Source organism: Oryctolagus cuniculus, chromosome 2, assembly GCF_964237555.1.
Source record: "Oryctolagus cuniculus chromosome 2, mOryCun1.1, whole genome shotgun sequence".
Classification (NCBI taxonomy): domain Eukaryota; kingdom Metazoa; phylum Chordata; class Mammalia; order Lagomorpha; family Leporidae; genus Oryctolagus; species Oryctolagus cuniculus.
The window spans coordinates 70,346,699-70,370,823 of NC_091433.1; the positions used below are offsets into that span (position 1 = coordinate 70,346,699).

The window sequence follows — 24,125 nt, forward strand, 5'->3', positions numbered from 1 at the left end:
TCATTGTCAAATAGGCTTCCAGAACATAATCTAACATAGAAAAATCTATTAAAATGTAAGAAGAATGTGTACACATTATTACTGCACATACCACTGGAAACCCTTTGTCTTGAAAAGTGCAAGTAATTAGAATACCCAAAAGAAACTATCACAAGGTTTCTGGGAAGAGATTTATTTTTTTAGGAAAAGACTTTCATTGTTTTTGTAGAATGAATATTCATGAGCACTGTTTATATTTGTTCTTAATTCCTCAATACTGTGTCCAGAAAGCTTGCATATAGGCTAAAAAACATGTACATAGGTAAATAAACTAACTCTGGTACTGATTTCAATAGCTTTGTTCCCGATAATTAGAGCAACAACAACAACAACAACAACAACAACAAATGAGATGTGCTGGGCAGGTTTTTGGCACAGTAGTTAAGGTGTTCTTTGGGATGCGTGCATGCTTTATCAGAGTAGCTGGCTTGATGTTCCGGCTTTGCTCTTGATTCCAACTTCCTGTTAATGTATACCCTGGGAAGTGGAAGGTGCTGGTTCAACTACTTGGATCTCTGCCACTCACATGGGAAACTTGGATTGAGCTACTGGTTCCTATTTCAGGCCGGCATATCCCTTTCTGTTGGGAGCATTTGAAGAGTGAATTGATGTATGGAAGATCTCTCTCTATTTACATATCTTCATTTTATTTGAAAGTCAGAGACATGCACTGAAAGAGAGGGATCTTCTATCCCTTGGTTTGTCTCCCAAATGACTGCAGTAGCTAGGGCTGAGTCAGGTTGAAGTCATTAGCCTGGAACTCCATCTGAATCTCTACTGTGGGTGTCAGGGACTCATGTCATCATCTGTTGCTTCCCAGGGTATGCACTGGGACTTGAACCCAGGCATTCCAGTATGGGATGTGGGCATCCCAAGTGGTGGCATTTCCTGCTGTGCTACCATGCATACCCATAAAAATTATTTGTAACATGCGTGGTTACTTTTCTGTAAAACAAAATAAGAAATTTAAAGGCTTTCATGTCAAGTTAATTTTATGCTAGTATCTATGTATACTTATTCACTGATAAAACCCACACACTTACAATTGACATATTAAAATAAATAAATAAATAAACTCAGCTCAGTAGATTTAGAAGCATTTCCTAAATTAAATGAAAGGCAAATGTAGTAAAAAAGAAATGTTACCTGAAAATGAGACTAAACCTGTTGCAGTAAATTATTTTTAATGAATATGTATATTTAATTTAAAAGATAAAAATACTATCACATTTTAAAGATAGTAAGTTCTAACAATTTAATGAATAAGTATTATTCAATAAAACTATAAAACCAATGATGTGTAAAAACCACAGTGCATAAAATTCTAATATAGGTTTTTAATTCCTTTTGTTAAAATGTAGTTAAGCAAAGAACAATCATATTAAATCAAATTGGCCTTGCCTATAGGCTTCTCTTTCTGGAGACAGATATTAAATAAAGAAGAGAATTGAAAATTTGAAAAGGAATCTGAGGACAAAAAGTTAGTCTCTCTTAGTTGAATTGACAGTTTGGTCAGGAAGTCTATCTTTTGGCAAAAAGAAATGGGGCTGCTCCAAAGCTATGTAGTTTGTGCAGCAAAAGGGAATATCTGGGTTTCCCAAGATTTCTGATGAATACAATTAGAAGTGGGCAGCCTGTTTCAAAGTCGATATTCAATGAAGTGAACACAGAAAGATTTATTTTAATTTGAAAGGCAGAGTGACCTAGAAAGAGGAAGAGACAGAAAGTGAAAGAGATCTTCCCTACATTGATTCACTCCTCAGGGCTGGTCTAGTACAAAGCCAGGAGCTGGGAACTATCCAGGTCTCCCAGGTGGGCGGGAGGAGCCCAAGCACTCAGGTCATCTTAGGCTGCTGGATCAAAAGTAGAGCAGCTGGGACTCAAATCAGCGTCTACATAGATACGGGCATTGTAGGCGGTGGCTTAACATTCTGCGCTACAACAAGAGCTCTCCATTAGATATAGTTTAAAAGAAGTTTGTGAATCTTCAGCGGCACCATTTATATGACTTAGAGAACTACACAATTTAAATGGAAACAAAATGGATAGTTGCTTAAAATCTTCAAAAAAAAAAAAAAAAAAAACCTCAAAGGCAAAATGTCCAGTGCTTGAGCCAAGCATCCTTTATTAAAAGTGAAATCTCTGTTCTTTCTATATCTCCTTAACATAATCATTATGGGAATTTGGTTCAATGCAGATGCAAAGGGATAGTTGCAACTTTTAATGGGGCTAATTACAGTGCCAATATTTTAGACAAAGAATTGTGTAGAATCAAAAACTAAGTCTTGGCTTGCTGAATGTACCTCTATTCTCATCTCATTTGTGTTTACCTACTTAGATTTCATGAATTTAAACTACATTTCTAATAAGGGCTCATAAATATTCATACATGTATTTTTTTTCCTCCAATACATACTTTGACAATTGATTATTTGTTACCTAGCTATGACAAGTTTTTGGCTCTTTATGGCCAGGCTCATTTGGATGATATCCTTCAGCTTGCTTAAGAGAATTTTAACTTGACAATCAAAAAATAAAACAAAAATCTTGTATTAGATCAGAGATAATAAAATGTCTGTGTATTAACCTATAGGTTAGTTTATCTTTCACATTGAATTCATTTTTCTGTTTCTGAAAAATTGACTAAATTTATGGAAATTGCATGAATTACCAATACCTAAAGCACAAGGGAGCACACACACATGCACATTCATGTATACATATGAAGTTTAATGAAAAACCCAAAATTTAAAATGTAGAAAGCTTAATTGAATAGGTTTCTATGATAAGAGTTTTGATTATCACAACAAAATAATTCACACAAGTCAAGTCTGCCCCATTTGGTACTAGTGCCTGAGTGGTCCTAGGTGGGTTAACTGGTATCTGAGAATTTTGGCAAGAAACCATGCTTCGCTTTTTGCTCTGAGCTGTGCCTTATAAACCTGTCTTGCACCTTTATACACAGTTACAGAGTTAGAACCACTTGTATACAAGGAGATGACTGAATGTTTATATTTTTGTTCACAGTGATTTCTTTGTTCTCCACCTAGCTTGCAACTGCAGACATAATTCCTGCAGCACATCTCTTTCCAAGTGGCTGGGACTGATGCTTTGCGAGGGAGGATTCTGGCTGCAGAGAGAAGCCCTCAGATTCTATCTCAGGCTCCTATTCAGGAGGTGCTGAAAGGTGGAGATAGGATGGCTTGCTGCAAATAGTAAGGTTTTCTAGTGATCATGGTGGAAAAGAATATTAGAGAGAAATGAAGAATACTATCTTTAGGTTGAAGAAAATGTTCACATAGCCATGAATGGCTTTTCTAAAACTTTAGACCATAGTACTTACACAATGTTGAGATGTTCAAGTAAATTATCTTTTTATCTTTTATTCTAATGAGATAGTCTTAAAAACATTGAGCAGAATCTTTCCTTATTGACTTATCCTAAGTGGAATTACTTCTAAATGTCAATGTTATTGTATCATATAAATACACAAATATGTGTATATATATGCAAATCTATTGATTATCTTGTCTAAGTTGATACCTTACTTGTGTAAGTACCTTCTGGCAGTATTTTTCTTTTTCTTGTCTTTTCTTTTCTTTTCTTTTCTTTTCTTTTCTTTTCTTTTCTTTTCTTTTCTTTTCTTTGACAGGCAGAGTGGATAGTGAGAGAGAGAGACAGAGAGAAAGGTCTTCCTTTGCCGTTGGTTCACCCTCCAATGGCCGCCACGGCTGGTGCGCTGCAGCCCACACATCGCGCTGATCCGAAGGCAGGAGCCAGGTGCTTCTCCTGGTCTCCCATGGGGTGCAGGGCCCAAGCACTTGTGCCATCCTCCACTGCCTTCCCGGGCCACAGCAGAGGGCTGGCCTGGAAGAGGGGCAACCAGGAAAGAATCCGGCGCCCCGACCGGGACTAGAACCTGGTGTGCCGGTGCCGCAAGGCGGAGGATTAGCCTAGTGAGCCGCGGCACCAGCCCTGGCAGTATTTTTCAACTCTAGTTTCCAGCTTTGCATCATGGCTCCCAGAAACTTCTCCTACCTTTATCCATTTAGTCTACTCTAGAAGTAGCATCGTCAAATCTTAATGTTTCTCTGTAGGCTTTGGGTAAGTATCCAATATTTGGCTTAACTTGGATAATGCAAATTTGTCCAGTCATTGAAAATGTAAGCACACATTTTACTATTTCTATTGCTAAATGAGGTGGATTTAGTTTGACTTCATCATGGTATACTTAAACTTCCAATATTTAACTTCACAACAAACAGTAGTCCACACATTGAAGGAACAATTTTTTGATTACTTCAGGTGATAATTTAATTTATTCTTCATGACCCATTGATCCAGGTACTATGTTTTACAGTTGAAAAACCTGAGATGCAGAACACTGAAGTATCTTACTCAGGCTAAGAAATGGCAAAGCTGAGGGCCAGTGCTGTGGTGCAGTGGGTTAACGCCCTGGCCTGAAGCATTGACATCCCATATGGGCTCCAATTGGAGACCCAGCTGCTCCACTTCCGATCCAGTGCTCTACTATGGCCTGGGAAAGCAGTGGAAGATGGCCCAAGTCCTTGGGCCCCTGCACCCTGTGGGAGACCCAGAGGGTCTCCTGGCTTCTGATGGGCACAGTTCTGGCCATTGCAGCCAACTGGGGAGTGAACCATTGGATGGAAGATCTCTCTCTCTCTCTCTCTCTCTCTCTCTCTCTCTGCCTCTCCTCTCTATGTGTAACTCTGACTTTTGAATAAATAAATAAATGTTCTTTTTTTTTTAAAGAAATGATGGAACTTGGATTTAAGTCATTATCCTTAACCTCTAAAATAATAATTGCAAATGAGTGATCATATGTTTGTATAATTTGCCATTCTGAATGTTCTTTATGCATTCATTTGTGAGTATTTCACAAACATTACCAAGAATCTACTCTATGGCAGGTACTGTTGATCAGTGCACAAAACTGCCCCAATTATTTTTCCTTGTTTAGTAAATATTACATGGGGTATGGAGGATTAAGTAATAAAGATATGCATAATGAATAAGCAAACAGTGATCCCACTGATAATAGAGAAATTAGAGCAGAGTATGAGGACCCTGAAGCATCTGCATGCCTGTGAGAGAGCAGATTGCTGTGGTAAACTGAGTTACTTAAGAAGGTGAGAGGCCGGTGCCGCAGCTCACTAGGCTAATCCTCCACTTTGAGGCGCTGGCACAACGGGTTCTAGTCCCGGTCAGGGCGCCAGATTCTGTCCCCGTTGCCCCTCTTCCAGGCCAGCTCTGCTGTGGCCAGGGAGTGCAGTGGAGGATGGCCCAAGTCCTTGGGCCCTGCACCTGCATGGGAGACCAGGAGAAGCACCTGGCTCCTGCCTTCAGATCAGCGCGGTGCGCCGGCTGCGACGGCCATTGGAGGGTGAACCAATGGAAAAGGAAGATCTTTCTCTCTGTCTCTCTCTCTCTCACTGTCCACTCTGCCTGTTAAAAAAAAAAAAAGAATGTGAGAAATGGTCAGAGGCTTGAAAGACACAGGTGCTTTGCATGATGGGTGGCCAAAGTTGAAAACAGCCCATTCTCAGGGGCTGGTGTTGTGGCACTGCAGGTACAGCTGCCCCCGTGACACTGGAGTACCATATGGGCACTGGTTCACCTCCTGGCTGCTCTGCTTCTGACCCAGATCCCTGCTAATGATTTGGGAGAGTGATGGAAGATGGCCCAAGTGTTTTGGCCCCTGCCACCCAAGTGGGACACCTAGATGGAGCTCCTGGCTCTTGGTTTCCTCCTGATCAACCCTGGCCACTATGGCCTTCAGAAGAATGAACCAATGGATGGAAGATCTCGCTCTGTCTCTCTTTCTGTCTCTGTAATTCTTCCTTTCAAATAAATAAATCTTAAAAAGAAAAAGAAAACCTAACCCGTCAGTTACTGTCATAATCCAGGGACAGGATAATAAGATGTTACACTGGTTCCTCTTAAGTAGATAGCACGTTTCCACGAGAGACCTGAGGTTGGGTGCACCAGAAGATATCCTCCAGGGACTGACTGTCTTCCATGTTCTATCCTTCCATTGTCTATATAGGTTATTTATCTGTTCTGGATTTTTTGTACCTCTGAGAGCAAAATCAGTGGCTTATTAATCTTTTTTTTTTTTGACAGGCAGAGTGGACAGTGAGAGAGAGACAGAGAGAAAGGTCTTCCTTTGCCGTTGGTTCACCCTCCAATGGCCGCCGCGGCCGGCGCACCGTGCTGATCTGAAGGCAGGAGCCAGGTACTTCTCCTGGTCTCCCATGGGGTGCAGGGTCCAAGCACTTGGGCCATCCTCCACTGCACTCCCTGGCCACAGCAGAGAGCTGGCCTGGAAGAGGGGCAACCGGGACAGAATCCGGAGCCCCAACCGCGACTAGAACCCGGTGTGCCAGTGCCGCAAGGCGGAGGATTAGCCTAGTGAGCTGCAGCGCCGGCCGGCTTATTAATCTTTATATGCTCATATAACCACTTCCACAAGCCTAAGTATCTATGCTAATATTTTGGAGAAAAAGTACTTAATAACTTATTTTTTCCTCATATAGCAAGCATTTATTTTTCATTTTTAAGGTAACAAGCTTTACAGAAGAGAATCAGACTATTTTGTGGACATTATGGACTACTACAAGACAAATCATACCACACAGAAAACATAAAACATTTTAAATTAATCAGACACTTACCAGAATGTTCTTTTTTTTGATATTGATACGAAGACCTTAATAAAAATGCAAAAGAGAGTTAAAAAAAAACCTCAGAGACTGAGATCATGAGATGAAATTTCTTTCTATCATCTTTATTGTAATCACAACTTTGTTCCTGTCATTTGCTAAATAGAACCAATTGCACATTGGGCTGCTATTTCCTATGATAAAACTTAAGAAATCTAACCATGCATTCATGTATATTGTTTTAAATTAACTTATACATATAGTTGCTTTAGACTGGTGAAATGAATTCTTATAAAAAGCAGTCTGTTCATTGAAACAGTAAAATGATGGCTGGGACCCATGCTGAGTGAATAGAAGGGAGCTGCTGCAAACAGCCCTCTTTAAATGAGGTAGGAAATTTGTTAATTGGTTTGTTGGGATTTTTTTCCCCTCCATCATTTTCCAAAAGAAGGAGAAGACATGAGTTCTGACAATTTTCTATTTTTTACCTTGCTCCCCAGATACAGCTCACTGTTAGCATGATTTTCTCAGTGTTTGTCTTTTAGGAAAGTCTACAGTAAGCAAGTACTCTGCCAGTTTACATCAGACAGCAGTGGCTAATGGGAAAAGTGTGTCACTTCCCCAGAGACCAATCTGCCCAACTTAGTTGTATGAGAGAGTCAATTGAAGAAAAGACAATGGTAATTACATGTATAAATTTATCCCTTACCGTGGTGCTGTGGGAGGCACCAAGGAATTCTAAACAATCATCTGATTAGTCATAAAAAATTTCACCTCTGTAAAGTTTCATACTAAACTTCAAATGAAACTATTAAGTTCTCTTAACAGAACATGATATAAACGTTTATCCCATTCTACGTCAGCCTTACCTTTGATCTTAAAAATGATTGCTAATGGTTAGTTATGGTGATTCTCAAGTATACATTAACAAACTACACACTAAGCAAACAATGAAGGATAGAATTAAAAGGGAGAGAATGACCCTGCGGGGGAAGCAGGACACACAGCAGACTCATAGAATGGCAAATGCCCAAAACAGCACTCCTGCCTCAGAATCAACCCTTGGGGCATTCGGATCTGGCTAAAAGGTCCATGAGAGTCTCACAGGCATGGGAAGCCATGACACAGTGGCAAAAAACAATCTAAATGAAAGATCCTGGTGAACAAGACCCCAGCAGATAGAACAGGCCATCAAGGAGAGAGGCGCCTTTCTCTGAAGGGAGGAAGGAATCTCCACTGTGATATGGCCTTGACTAAACAAGTTCAGAGTTGGTGAACTCAAGGGGCTTCCATAGCCTAGACAGCTCATAGCAAGAGCCTCGGATGATTGCTGACGTCATGAATAAGAGTGTCAATTGTTAAATCAACAACGGGAGTCACTGAGTACAGGCTCCCCACATAGGATCTCTGTCCTTAATGTGTTTTACTATGAAACGTAAAAACAACACTACTAGTCGAACAATGCCCTATACCTTGTGCGGTTGTGTGAGAGCAGCATGTTGAAATCCTTGCTTAGTGTATACTAAGTTGATCTTCTGTATATGAAGGTGATTGAAAATGAAACTTGATGAAGGGCGAGATGGGAGAGGGAGTAGGAGAGGGGAGGGCCGTAGGAGGGAGGGAGGTTGCGGGGGGGGGGGAGCCACAACAATGCAAAAGTTGCACTTTGTAAGTTCACATTTATTAAATAATAAAAAAAGAACTTATGGGGGGGAAAAGCCATTGTAATTCTTAAACTGTACTTTGGAAATTTATATTTATTAAATAAAAGTTAAAAAAAAAACTACACACTTAGCAGGTCTCTTAGTGCAGACACTACATTGTTCTTGCTTCCAGTGAGGAATCCAGATTTGTCCCTAAATCTAGAAAAATAATCAAGTGCATTATTTGATGATGGATCAGAAAGCTTATATTTACTTTTTGACAAACAATAGTGTATTTATGCCACACCTATGGAACATATGAAGTAAGTTGCAGCCAAGGAGAAAACAATCTGACATTTGGAAGCTTAAAAATGTGATTCAGTGTGATATTGTGTGGTGATATTTCTAGGAAATCATACAAGTTAAGTACAGTGATCAAAATAATGACATAGCATCCTCAAAAGTCTCAACCCTGGTGTCATAGATTTCATTTTGTTATGTAACTTTTCTTCCTAGTAGCTAGAATTAGGGAGACCTGGCAGAAGGAGAAAGAATGGGAAAATTGAAGAAAAATAAGTGATGGAGTTTTATATGGGATTATCTCTAAGTTTCAAATAAAAGTGACAAATGTGTATCTAGACCAATTTCCTTCAGAACTTTATGGAAGAGAATGAGTCAGAGATGTTTAACTAGAGGTTTTTCTCTCACCTATTACCTACTTTTCATTTCTACTGCATCAACCTTTTTTTATGCAGTTCATGCCTATGTTTATTCTATTGTGGTTTTTCTGGACTCCAGATTCTCTTTTAATTCAATTTTATATATGCAACTGCCAAATATATCTTTCTGAGGCATGCATAATCACATTTTTGCTTTCATCAGTTTGTACTTTTCTTGGCTTTATATATATATATATATATATATATGCACAACTATGCTACAAATATAAAAACAAAATGCATAATTTTAGGATAATTAAGGGAAGAATTTAAGAAAATGATTTATTTATTTATTTGAAAGGCAGAGTAATAGAGAGAGGGAGAGACAGACAGATGACATAGAGAGAGAGAGAGAGAGAGAGAGAGATCTTAGTTCATTGTTCAAACATTGTTCAGTGAGTCACACTGAATTCAGGAGCCCAGAACTCTATCCATATCTCTCATGTGGATAGCAGGAACTCAAAAGTCCCTGGGCCTTCATATTCTGCCTCTTAGGTACATTAGCAGAAAGCTGGGTTGGAAACAGAGTAGCTGATATTTGAACTGGCACACCCATATAGTATGTGGACATCCCAGGCAATAGCTTAACATGTGGCATCACCATATTTGCTTTCAAGAGAAGAATTTCTTAAGGAGCAACTATTTGCAACTATCTTGCATTTACAAATTTTAGTTTTTGTATGTATCAGATTTTCTGTACTGAACTATTATTAATTTAATATTAAGATATAAAATACATTGCATATGCTTATGGGTTTTTTTGGATTATCTCTTTTATTTTGTAAGATGAGTGCAGTGAGATATACATTAAGTTTATTTCAAGTCCTATATTTTGAAAGACCAAACAGAGGAAAGGAAGCATGGATTGTCTTGGAATGGAATAAATGAAGTTTGTAAACTTCTATATTATTCATTCTGGGTCATGACAAAAGTAACCACATAAAAAATTAGTACTGGAGAACTAACTAGAAAAGCATGTTTTTTTTTTTAAAGATTTATTTATTTATTTTTAGTTTTTTTTTTAGATTTATTTTATTTATTTGAAAGACAGAGTTACAGAGAGAGAGGTAGAGACAGAGAGGTCTTCCATCTGTTGGTTCACTCCCCAGATGGCCGCAATGGCCAGAGCTGCGTTGATCTGAAGCCAGGAGCCAGGGGCTTCTTCCAGATCTCCCACATGGGTGCAGGGGCCCAAGGATTTGAGCCATCCTTTACTGCTTTCCCAGGCAATTACAGAGAGCTGGATCGGAAGAGGAGCAGCTGGGACTCGAACCAGCACCCATATGGGATGCCGGCACCTCAGGCCAGGGTTTTAACCCACTGTGCCACAGATTTGGCCCCAATATTTATTTATTTACTTGAAAGTCACAGTTACACACATAGAGAAGGAGAAGCAGAGAGAGAGAGAGAGAGAGAGGTCTCCCATCTGCTGGTTCACTGCCCAGTTGACCACAATGGCCGGAGCTATGCTGATCTAAAGCAAGGAGCCGGGAACTTCTTCCAGGTCTCCCACGTGGGTGCAGGGGCCCAAGCACCTGGGCCATCCTCTACTGCTTTCCCAGGCCATAGTAGAGAGCTGGGTTGGAAGTGGAGTAGCTGGGTCTCCAACCGGCCCCATATGGGATGCCAGCACTGCAGTGGGATTACAATAGCTTCCCCGCCCCCCTCTCCCCATAACTTCCCTCCCACCTGCAAGCTGTAGCTTAATCCACTGTGCCACTGTGACGGCCCCCTAAGTTATAATCTTGAAAGGAGGATTGGAAGCAGAGGTCCACAATAATCAGGAATAATGCGACACAAAGAACTTTTCAGTGATGACCGAGAACTAGACGCTTAGTCTGGAGGACCAGCATAATTCAATGTAGGGGAAAATCTTAAGATAACAGAAAAATCTTAAGACTGTTGCTTGGGATAGTCTTCAGGCTTCATGACACAGCAGGACTTGTGTGATTTACGTAACATTTCTGTGCTTCAGTTTTCTCTATATGGCTGTTCTTAGGAGGTGGAATGTGTCTGAAGCACTTAGAACAGCATTTGTGGCATTTGGCCACTTAATGATTGCTGAGTCTATTTTTAAATTTTTTAAAATTATTTATTTATTTAATTTTTGACAGGCAGAGTTAGACAGTGAGAGAGAGAGACAGAGACAGAGAGAAAAGTCTTCCTTTTTTCCGTTCGTTCACCCCTCAAATGGCCGCCACGGCTGGCGTGCTGCGGCTGGCACGCTGCGCCGATCCGAAGCCAGGAGCCAGGTGCTTCCTCTTGATCTCCCATGCCGGTGCAGGGCCCAAGCACTTGGGCCATCCTTCACTGCCTTCCCGGGCCACAGCAGAGAGCTGGACTGGAAGAGGAGCAACCAGGACAGAATCCGGCGCCCCAACCCGGACTAGAATCCGGTGTGCCAGCACCGCAGGTGGAGGATTAACCAAGTTAGCCACAGCGCTGGCCATTTGCTGAGTCTAATGTATGATAGGATTAACCTACTTATTGCTAGCTTTCTAGGAGAAGGTCACATAGTCCACTGTTGGCTGGATTTCAAGTGCTAGATAAGCTCAGATTGACTTCTGCAATTGCAGCATTAGATGGAATTCACTTGGTGGGAGCCAGAAAGATACCACATCGTTAAAATTATATTTGTTACCTTAAGAGCAGCAGACCTGGAGGCATAGTGTACTTGAGTCCTTCGTAGTAGGCATCTTATCAGTAGTTCTTTTCTTTGAGGATCAGTGCATTTTCCTACTTCAAAAGATCAGTGCCAGAACAAAGAATCTTTAGAAAAGAAAAACTTTGTTTCAGTGAGTATGTATACATGAAAAAAGAAGTAGCCTACTTGTCCTTTGGACTCCCTCACCCTTAATATCTAGAAAACATGAATTTTAAGCTCCATTTTGTATCTCCTGGAAGGTTCAATGGCCTCTCCAATAATTCTGAGAATTTGTAGATGTGCATTTGTGTGTGTGCAGGGGATCATTATAATTAGAGTCATTTCTGAATCCTAATTCTTGTCTTTATTACATTCTTGGCTACTGTTCCTTTATATCTACCCTAATATTCATGCAAATGTTGAGCTCATTCCTTTCCTTGATTTTTCTTCTCAGAAAAAAAAGATTACCCTTATATATGAGAATCAAAGTTTTTGGAAGATCTGGTGACAAAGAGGAGAATTTTAATACCTGGATTAAAGCCAGTCAAAGCTCAGCATCAGGTATCCTTGTTAGCAATTTCTGGAACAGAGTTATTCAACAATTTCATTTTCACATTTCACAAACAATAATTTCAAATATTATTCCTTATATACTTTCATGGTGTCACATCTCACTCCAAATAGCTTATTAAGGTATTTTCATAAATGAGAGTAGGATTTTCCTTAGCTCTTAAGACAATCACACAAAAATTCTAGCACCTGATTTTTAAAATAGGTTTCATTCTGTTGTGAAGAAATCAATTTCATTAAGAATTTAACAAAATCTTCTGGAAATATCTTCTCGTATTACAATTTTGTTTACATTCAACATCTAATTTGAACTCATTCATCTCCCTAAGAGTGCTTAAATACATTTGTCTGTTTCTTAAGATTTGGTGTCATTCCAAAGTTCAGTTTTTTCGATCATTCCATTTTGAAGTGTCCACATAAACGTGGTTTTAATGAGAGATGACCTCCCTGAGTTATCATGCAGTCTCCTAGGATGTGACTTTAGTTCATATTGAGATGCTCACATCAGTAGGAACTACTATTCGAGTTCATCAATCTTGCTAATGAGCTGACTATGGACCTCTCTGTAGTGTGACATCCTGGCACTCTTGATCTTTATAGAAAGGAATTAGTGCTGGCATTCGGTGCAGATCTCCAAATGGGCTTAATTGGAATTTTTTCAGGGTAAGACAGAATGCTCAATTTTTAGCTTAATGATGGTGCTGGGACTATAAACACACCAGATTTCAATTCAGTTAAGATAATTATGAGGGCAAAAGTGAAAGTATGATTAGGTTGTTCCTGCTTCTGCTGAGTACAATTATTGAGAATATCAACCTGCAGAAAATAGAATAGTGCTTTAAATTTTACTATGTATCACAGGTTTATTCTTTTTATTTTCATTTAATGGTGGTAGTGGGGAGAGCTAGCCAAGATACTTGTCACACAATAATTTCAAGTATTCTTTTTTTTTTTTAATAAAAATAGTGTTAAAAGGTAGTTTTATAAGAGCAAACCAAAGCCAAATCAATAGGAGAAAAGAAATAATTAAAATTAGAGAAGAAATAAGCAAAATTGAAACCAAAAGAATGATATAAACGATCAGTGAAATGAAGAGCTGGTTGTTTAAAAAAAATCAGCAAAATTGATACACCATTGGCCCAACTAATAAAAAACAAAAACAAGAAAAATGGAAAAGACCCAAATCAATAAAATCAGAGCTAGAAAAGGAGATGTAACAATGGATATCACAGAAATAAACATAATCATTGGGAATTACTACAAACAGCTAAATGCCACCAAATTAGAAAATTTGAAGAATTTAGAAGAAATGGATAGATTTCTGGATACTTACAATCTACCAAATTGAGTCTGAAGACATAGAAAACCTAAACAGAACAACGACCAAAATGGAAATTGAAACAGTAAGAAAGATGTCCCCCCCCCCCCCCCCGCCATAAAGAAAAGCTCAGGACCAGATGGCTTTACTGCTGTGTTCTATCAAACTTTTAAAGAAGAACTATCTTCAATTCTTCCCAAACTATTCAAAACAATTGGGATGTTCATCACTAAAAGGCCACAATAATACCATATCCTTCTAGTATACATTCTTGAAGACTTAGTGGGATAATGCATATGATGTTTTTAGTGCCCTTCTGAGAAAATTTAAACTTTTGAGCAGTATTTATATTATTTTGTAAAGATTTATTTATTTGAGAGGCAGAGTTACAGACAGAGAGAGGGAGAGAAAGAGCAAGAGATCTTCCATCTGCTGGGTCACTCCCCAGATGACCACAGTGGCCAGAGCTGGGCCCATCTGAAGCCAGTAGCCAGGGCTTCTTCCAGGTATCATTGGCACCTATATGATTTTTTGGCACCACAGGTAGAGGCTTCACCTACTATGCTACAGTGCTGGCTCCAGAACTATTTATATTATTACAGGCATAAAGTTAGTGGAAATTTAGCTCAGGGAGAATATTTGATGTTTTAAATTAGCCTGTGCATCCTTACCATGAATCATATTTGGGAATGTAAGTTTTTCAAGAAAGAAGGAAAGAAGTAAGGAAAATATGGAGGGAGGAAGGAAGGATGGAAGGATGCAAGGAAGGAAGGAAGGAAGGGAGGGAGGGAGGGAGGAGGAGAGGAAGGAAGGGAGGGAAGAAGGAAGGGATAGTTCTAAAGTTTTGGAATCTTGAAGACCCATGCTGGAAACTTTTGTCAAGAACATAATTTATTAGTTTTTTCATTTATTGATCTCTTACTAAAATTTCAACATCAGTGACATAGGCGGAGCCAAGATGGCGGAATAGTGAGGGCGCGCACCGATAGTCCGGGAAAATTTAGTTTAATAAAAGGGGAGTTACGGTAGCCTCAGAAAAAAGAACCAGGAAAATATTGCAGACAAAACTCTTCTGGATCCAGTGGGCGTGAATCGGAGGACCTACTGGGAGAACAAGGTCGCCCACCGCGCGCGAAAGCCGAACCGCAGGACCGAGCCGCGGGACTGAGCCGCGGAAGCCGAGCCGCGGGACTGAGCTGCGCAAGCTGCAGGGTCTGCGCGCAAGTGCTCGAAGGGGAGTGCAACAGCGGGGAGACTTGGGAAGTCCAGGGCTCCGAGTCCACACATCGGCGCTGGAAGGGGAGCAGACCTGCGTGGAGAGCGTGGGAGCCCACAGTTCGGGACGTCAGCGGCAGACTCAACACACCAGCGCTGGAACGCGAGGTGAGCCGAACCTCAATAACCCGAGACACCGGCAGGCAAGCGGAGAGAGGAGACTAGAGGGAACGACCCCCGGGGCGGGGGGGACTTCACCAAGCTAACTGGAAGAGAGAGAGAGGGAAAAAAAAAAAGGTGACTGGTACGGACACGGGTTTCTCTCTCTCCGCTCACCTCTCAAGGGCGAGTAAGACAAAGAGCAGGCGCCATCTTGGACATACGTCATAAGCAGAGCGACCTCAGGTCTGCACCGGCCCTGAGCCTAGCAGTAAAACCTGACTCTGGGTGGGGCGAATTAACAGGAGATTAGGACTTAGTAAATTTATGGTGCTACTGAACTGAGACTGTGAAAAAAGAGACGGTGGGGGAGAGAACTCACGGAATTCACGTGAGCACTCTCCAGAGACGCTACAATTCCGTAACTTTGGCAACCCAGTGGGAGACTGAAGGAGAATTTGAGCCCACTCTAAGGGCCGAACAGATTCCCTGTGTGGTCCTTGGGAAAGAGCTTCTGATCTCTGGCTCCTGTGGGTATATCATTTGCCTGCTAACTACCTCCAACTTTGTTCAGCTGTGCAGAATAACTTCCCTGTTGAATCAAAAAAAAAAGAGAGAGAGAGAGAGAGAGAGAGAGAGGTTTACCACGCCTAACCTGGGAGTGTCACCTTTGGCACACCAAACAGAGCTCTCAGGCCACACCCATCTCAAGCCCCAAGGCTCCATAAAAAACAGATAGTCCACTTAATCTAGAGTCATAGTATAACAAGAAAAAGCACCACAGTGAAGAAACCAAATATCTCCAATATGACAAATAACAAACGCAAAAACCAAGGTAATAAAAACAAGGAAGTCACCATGAAGCCCTCAAATGAAAAAGACACCCCAATTCAAGATTATGAGGATGATGACATAGAAGAAATGCAAGAAGCAGATCTCAAAAAATTGATAAGAACATTAAGAAGTTCTCAAAAACAAATTCTTGAACTACAGAAATCCTTAATGGACAAGATAGAAAATCTCTCTCATGAAAATGAAATATTAAGGAGGAATCAAAATGAAACGAAACAACTAGTACAACAGGAAACTGGGATAGTGACTGAAGTGAAGAATTCAATAGATCAAATGAAAAACACAATAGAGAGCCTTACAAACAGAATGGGAGAAGCAGAAGAGAGAATATCGGACTTAGAAGACAGAGAACAGGAAAGGATACAGTCAGACCAAAGAAAAGAAGAGGAAATTAGGAATCTAAAACATATTGTCGGGAATCTTCAGGATACTATTAAAAAACCCAACATTCGGGTTCTAGGAGTTCCTGAAGGCATGGAGAGGGAGAAAGGATTAGAAGGCCTTTTTAGTGAGATATTAGCAGAAAATTTCCCAGGTTTGGAGAAGGACAGAGAAATCCTAGTACAGGAAGCTCACAGAACCCCTAATAAACACGACCAAAAGAGACCCTCACCACGGCACGTTGTAATTAAACTCTCCACAGTGAAACATAAAGAAAAGATCCTAAAATGTGCAAGAGAGAAACGTCAGATTACTCTCAGAGGATCTCCAATCAGACTCACAGCTGACTTCTCATCAGAAACTCTACAAGCTAGGAGGGAATGGCAAGATATAGCCCAGGTACTAAGAGAGAACAACTGCCAGCCCAGAATATTATATCCTGCAAAGCTATCATTTGTGAATGAAGGTGAAATAAAGACTTTTCATAACAAACAGAAATTGAAAGAATTTGTTGCCACTCGTCCAGCCCTGCAAAAGATGCTTAAAGATGTGTTACACACAGAAACAAAGAAACACGGTCATCAATATGAAAGAAGGTAAAGGAAGGAAACCAAGGAAGGAAAGCTCACAGCAAAAGATCACAGGGAATTCAAAGCATATATTAGAACTTATCTTTGGCAAATGGCAGGGCAAAGTTACCACTTATCATTAGTCACATTGAACGTGAATGGCCTGAACTGTCCAGTTAAAAGACACCGTTTGGCTGATTGGGTTAAAAAACAAAACCCATCTATTTGCTGCTTACAAGAAACACATCTTTCCAACAAAGATCCATACAGACTGAAAGTGAAAGGCTGGAAAAAGATATACCATGCCAACAGAAATGAAAAAAGAGCAGGCGTAGCCATCTTAATATCAGACACCATAAACTTTACCACAAAAACCATTAAGAGAGACAAAGAGGGACACTACATAATGATTAAGGGATCAATTCAACAGGAAGATATAACAATTATCAATGTATATGCACCTAACTACAGGGCACCGGTTTATCTAAAAGATTTGTTAACGGACTTAAAGGGAGACTTAGACCCCAATACAATAGTACTGGGGGACTTCAATACTCCACTCTCAGAAATAGACAGATCAATAGGACAGAAGATCAACAAGGATACAGTAGATTTAAACGACACTATAGCCCAAATGGATCTAACAGATATATACAGAACTTTCAATCCTACAGCTAAAGATTATACATTCTTCTCAGCAGTACATGGAACCTTCTCTAGGATTGACCACATATTAGGCCATAAAGCAAGTCTCAGCAAATTCAAAAGAATTAGAATCATACCATGCAGCTTCTCAGACCATAAAGGAATGAAGTTGGAAATGAACAACTCAGGAATCCCTAGAGCATACGCAAACACATGGAGATTGAACAACATGCTCCTGAATGAACAATGGGTCATAGAAGAAATCAAAAGAGAAATCAAAAACTTTCTGGAAGTAAATGAGGATAACAGCACAACATACCAAAACTTATGGGACGCAGCAAAAGCAGTGTTAAGAGGAAAGTTTATATCAATAGGTGCCTACATCAAGAAATTGGAAAGGCACCAAATAGATGAGCTTTCTATTCACCTCAAGGATCTAGAAAACCTACAGCAAACCAGACCCAAATCTAGTAGGAGAAGAGAAATAATTAAAATCAGAGAAGAAATCAACAGGACTGAATCAAGAAAAACATTACAAAAAATCAGCCAAACGAGGAGCTGGTTTTTTGAAAAAATAAACAAAATTGACACCCCATTGGCCCAACTAACTAAAAAAAGAAGAGAAAAGACCCAAATCAATAAAATCAGAGATGAAAAAGGAAATGTAACAACAGACACCACAGAAATAAAAAGAATCATCAGAAATTACTACAAGGACTTGTATGCCAGCAAACAGGGAAACCTATCAGAAATGGATAGATTCCTGGACACATGCAACCTACCTAAATTGAACCAGGAAGACATCGAAAACCTAAACAGACCCATAACTGAGACAGAAATTGAAACAGTAATAAAGGCCCTCCCAACAAAGAAAAGCCCAGGACCAGATGGATTCACTGCTGAATTCTACCAGACATTTAAAGAAGAACTAACTCCAATTCTTCTCAAACTATTCAGAACAATTGAAGAAGAGGGAATCCTCCCAAATTCTTTCTATGAAGCCAGCATCACCTTAATTCCTAAGCCGGAAAAAGATGCAGCACTGAAAGAGAATTACAGACCAATATCCCTGATGAACATAGATGCAAAAATCCTCAATAAAATTCTCGCCAATAGAATGCAACAACACATCAGAAAGATCATCCACCCAGACCAAGTGGGATTTATCCCTGGTATGCAGGGATGGTTTAATGTGCGCAAGACAATCAATGTGATACACCACATTAACAGACTGCAGAAGAAAAACCATATGATTCTCTCAATAGATGCCGAGAAAGCATTTGATAAAATACAACACCCGTTCATGATGAAAACTCTAAGCAAACTGGGTTTGGAAGGAACATTCCTCAATACAATCAAAGCAATCTATGAAAAACCCACAGCCAACATCCTATTGAATGGGGAAAAGTTGGAAGCATTTCCACTGAGATCTGGTACCAGACAGGGATGCCCACTCTCACCACTGCTATTCAATATAGTTCTGGAAGTTTTAGCCAGAGCTATTAGGCAAGAAAAAGAAATTAAAGGGATACAAATTGGGAAGGAAGAACTCAAACTATCCCTCTTTGCAGATGACATGATTCTTTATTTAGGGGACCCAAAGAACTCTACCAAGAGACTATTGGAACTCATAGAAGAGTTTGGCAAAGTAGCAGGGTATAAAATCAATGCACAAAAATCAACAGCCTTTGTATACACAGACAATGCCATGGCTGAGGAAGAACTTCTAAGATCAATCCCATTCACAATAGCTACAAAAACAATCAAATACCTTGGAATAAACTTAACCAAGGACGTTAAAGATCTCTACGATGAAAATTACAAAACCTTAAAGAAAGAAATAGAAGAGGATACCAAGAAATGGAAAAATCTTCCATGCTCATGGATTGGAAGAATCAATATCATCAAAATGTCCATTCTCCCAAAAGCAATTTATAGATTCAATGCAATACCAATCAAGATACCGAAGACCTTCTTCTCAGATCTGGAAAAATTGGTGCTGAAATTTATATGGAGGCACAAGAGACCCCGAATAGCTAAAGCAATCTTGTACAACAAAAACAAAGCCGGAGGCATCACAATACCAGATTTCAGGACATACTACAGGGCAGTTGTAATCAAAACAGCATGGTACTGGTACAGAAACAGAAGGATAGACCAATGGAACAGAATTGAAATACCAGAAATCAACCCAAACATCTACAGCCAACTTATATTTGATCAAGGATCTAAAACTAATTCCTTGAGCAAGGACAGTCTATTCAATAAATGGTGCTGGGAAAATTGGATTTCCACGTGCAGAATCATGAAGCAAGACCCCTACCTTACACCTTACACAAAAATCCACTCAACATGGATTAAAGACCTAAATCTACGACCTGACACCATCAAGTTACTAGAGAACATTGGAGAAACCCTTCAAGATATTGGCACAGGCAAAGAGTTTCTGGAAAAGACCCGGGAGGCACAGGCAGTCAAAGCCAAAATTAACTATTGGGATTGCATCAAATTGAGAAGTTTCTGTACTGCAAAAGAAACAGTCAGGAGAGTGAAGAGACAACCGTCAGAATGGGAAAAAATATGTGCAAACTATGCAACAGATAAAGGGTTAATAACCAGAATCTACAAAGAGATCAAGAAACTCCACAAAAACAAAAACAACAACCCAATTAAGAGATGGGCCAAGGACCTCAATAGACATTTTTCAAAAGAGGAAATCCAAATGGCCAACAGGCACATGAAAACATGTTCAACGTCATTAGCAATCAGAGAAATGCAAATCAAAACCACAATGAGGTTCCACCTCACCCCGGTTAGAATGGCTCACATTCAGAAATCTACCAACAACAGATGCTGGCGAGGATGTGGGGAAAAAGGGACACTAACCCACTGTTGGTGGGAATGCAAACTGGTCAAGCCACTATGGAAATCAGTCTGGAGATTCCTCAGAAACCTGAAGATAACCCTACCGTTCGACCCAGCCATCCCACTCCTTGGAATTTACCCAAAGGAATTTAAATTGGCAAACAAAAAAGCGGTCTGCAGCCTAATGTTTATTGCAGCACAATTCACAATAGCTAAGACCTGGAACCAACCTAAATGCCCATCAACGGTAGACTGGATAAAGAAATTATGGGATATGTACTCTTTAGAATACTATACTGCAGTAAGAAACAACGAAATCCAGTCATTTGCAACAGAATGGAGGAATCTGGAACACATCATGCTGAGTGAAATAAGCCAGTCCCAAAGGGACAAATACCATATGTTCTCCCTGATCGGTGACAACTGACTGAACACAAAAAAGGAAACCTGTTGAAGTGAAATGGACACTATGGGAAACGGTGACTTGATCAGCATAGCCCTGACTGTTAATGAACAACTTAATACATTATCCCTCTTAGTAGTTTTTTTGTCTGTTCTACTTAATATGACTGGTTTAATTCTGTAATTAATACACAGTTATTCTTAAGTGTTGAAATTTAACTGAAATGTGATCCCTGTTAAACATAAGAGTAGGAATAAGAGAGGGAAGAGATATATAATTTGGGACATGCTCAAGCTGACTTGCCCCAAATGGTAGAGTTAGAAACATACCAGGGGACTCCAATTTAATCCCATCAAGGTGGCATGTACCAATGCCATCTCACTATTCCAAGTGATCAATTTCAGTTCGCAATTGATCATAATGAAAGGACTAAGAGTCAAAGGGAGCACATAAGCAAGTCTAGTACCTGCTAACACTAACCGATAGAATAAATAAAGGGGAGAGTGATCCAACATGGGAAGTGAGATACTCAGCAGACTCATAGAATGGCAGATGCCCTAAATAGCACTCTGGCCTCAGAATCAGCCCTAAAGACATTCAGATCTGGCTGAAAAGCCCATGAGAGTATTTCAGGCATGGAAAGCCAAGACACTCTGTCAAAAGATCTCTGTGAGTGAGATCTCAGTGGAAAGAACAGGTCATCAAAGAAGGAGGTACCTTTCTCTGAAGGGAGGAGAGAACCTCCACTTTGACTATGACCTTGTCTGAACAAGATAAGAGTCGGAGAACTCAAGGGGCTTCCATAGCCTTGGAAACTCATGACTGGAGCATAGGGAGATTACTGATGCCATAGACAGGAGTGTCAATTGGTAAAGTCAACAACAGGAGTCACTGTGCACTTACTCCTCATGTAGGATCTCTGTCCTTAATGTGCTGTGCATTGAGATTTAATGCTATAACGAGTACTCAAATAATATATTTCACTTTGTGTTTCTATGGGGGTGCAAACTGTTGAAATCTTTACTTAATGCATACTAAACTGATCCTCTGTAAAAAAAAAAAAAAAAAAAAAAAAAAAAAAAAAAAAAAAAAAAAAGAAAGAAAAGAAAAGAAACTATCAACTCCCAACTTGACTCTCACTGGGATTAAACATGACAATAGGTCTGATCTGATTTCATCATCATTAAAAAAATTCATCTATTATTTTTCACTTTATGTTTCTGTGTGGGAGCAAACTGTTGAAATCCTTACTTAATGTATACTAAGCTGATCTTCTGTATATTAAGATAATCGAAAATGAATCTTGATGTGAATGGAAGGGGAGAGGGAGTGGGAAAGGGGAGGGTTGTGGGGGGGAAGCCATAGTAATCCATTATTCGTACTTTGGAAACGTATATTCATTAAATAAAAGTTAAAAAAAAAATTTCAACATCAGTACTGGTCAACACAGGTAAGGTAATGATGGAGTAAGAGTAGCTAATGCCTAATCAGGTGATACTTGAAATGGAACTTTCAGCACTTCAGTTTATGGAGTTAACCTATGTTGTGGATAAATTCTGAAGACAAAACCTATGAGATGTTTCAGATTGTATAATATATTAAAAATTAAAAGCAATGGTATGAATATTAGTTCCCTAGAGTTACTATAACAAAATCCCACCAAATGAGTGGCTTAGTAATAGAAACATTTTGTCACTCAGTTCTGAAGACTGAAAGTTCAAGATCAATGTGGTTTAGGATTGGTTCCCATGGAGGCTGTGACAAAGAATTTGTCCCATGCCTCTCTTCTAGGTTTTGGTTGTGTGCTGACAATCTTTGACATTACTTTCCTCGTGTAAACATCACTCTCACTGCCACAACCACACATATAAACCCAATCCTCCACCCCACCTACCTGCCAATCTCTGCCTTCATCTTTACATGGAGTCTACCTGTGTGATGTGTGATGTCTGTTCTTGTTTTTATTCCTTTTCATTAGACATACTAGTCATATCAGATTAGAGTCCCAGCCTACTTCAGTGTAGACTTCGTTTTAACTAATTGTATCTGTAATGAGCCTAATGCCAAATAGTTACATACCAAGGCGCTGCAGGCCAAGACTTTAGCAGATGAATTTGAGATGGATAAAATTCATCCCATAACAGCAATAATCACAAGTGGATATGCTGAGTAGAGACAACTCAGGAAAAAGGGGAATAATCGTAGTTTTGTACATAAGCCAAAAAATTTAATTCGAGGAGTGAAACATAAACTGAATGGCAGGAATGTCTATAAAGGAACTGAGGGGTTTAATTAACCAAGCTTAAGAAAAGCAGACAAATTGATGAGATTAAAATATTAAAGTAAACAGAGCCTGCATTAAAAGAATTATAGTCTAGATGAAGAGGAAATGGTAATTACCACTAAAACATATTCCAGACAAGATGAAAGTTATTGGTAAACTTAAAGGATATTCTAAAGAGCTTTTCTGTTTGATAGCAAATCAAGTACAGAATTGCTGTTCAGTGGAAGGCATTTAAGCAGAGATGGCTAGCCATCTGTTGCAGGTAGAATTTGGAGAAGTTTCTTAAGAAAGCTAGCACATCTGCCCCTTCGTTAATTGGGATCAAATGGCACCTGTAGATCCTAACTTTCCCAGGGCTCCCTTGATTTTATCACATATCTATAAACCTTCTCTGGCCCTCCCTTCTTTCTCCACCAAGTACAGTGAGAAATACAGATCCTGAGCAAAACAATCATATCCTTGGATCAGATATTCTAAATGTGCTTGAATATGGACTATTTTTGAACTTTGGACTTATTTAGGCTTTTGAGAACTGCCATATCTTGTTGCTTGCATAATACCTGCTTGTGACTGATTCTGTGTTTGACCTTCCAATTTACCTGATTCTTCCAGGTGTGTTTTTTCATTTGATTTAGTCAATTAAGCATCTGACCCATGGTGACTCCAAGATCCAATGTTCTTGGCTGAACTTTAGTCTTGATCCTTTCAGGCTAGAAGATAGCTTCTGCTCAAAGAAGGTTAATAATTCAGCTGCCACTGAACTGAGGGAAGCATTTTAGCCTAGAAATCAGAAATGTGAGTGTTAGAGTTAGTAAGCCCAATATGTGTGTATATACATGTATATATATGGGTGTGTGTGTGTTCCTATTTAATTATATATAAATGTGTGTGCATATATGTAATTCTTTTTTTTAAAGATCAATTCATTTATTTGAAAGTCAGAATTACACAGAGAGGGAAAAAGAGGCAGAGGCAGAGAGAGAGGTCTTCCACTCAGTGGTTCATTCCCCAGATGGCTGCAATGACCAGAGCTGTGCCAATCCAAAGCCAGGAGCCAGGAGCTTCCTCACAGTCCCCTGTGTGCATGCAGGGGTCCAAGGACTTGGGCAATCTTCTACTGCTTTCCCAGGTCATAG

General features: G+C 39.7%; 1 long non-coding RNA gene across 2 annotated transcripts in view; it reads right to left on the reverse strand.

Moving 5' to 3' along the window:
• Window positions 1-23,765, reverse strand: part of LOC127487606 (uncharacterized) — a 78,020-nt gene extending 54,255 nt beyond the window's left edge. For both annotated transcript variants that reach the window (XR_011386869.1, XR_011386868.1), the window contains exons 1-3: window positions 23,589-23,765; window positions 12,258-12,308; window positions 11,726-11,853 (exon numbers count right to left, since the gene is read on the reverse strand). This is a non-coding gene — a long non-coding RNA (uncharacterized lncRNA). The remainder of the gene's footprint in view (window positions 1-11,725; window positions 11,854-12,257; window positions 12,309-23,588) is intronic.
• Window positions 23,766-24,125: the final 360 nt, after the last annotated feature.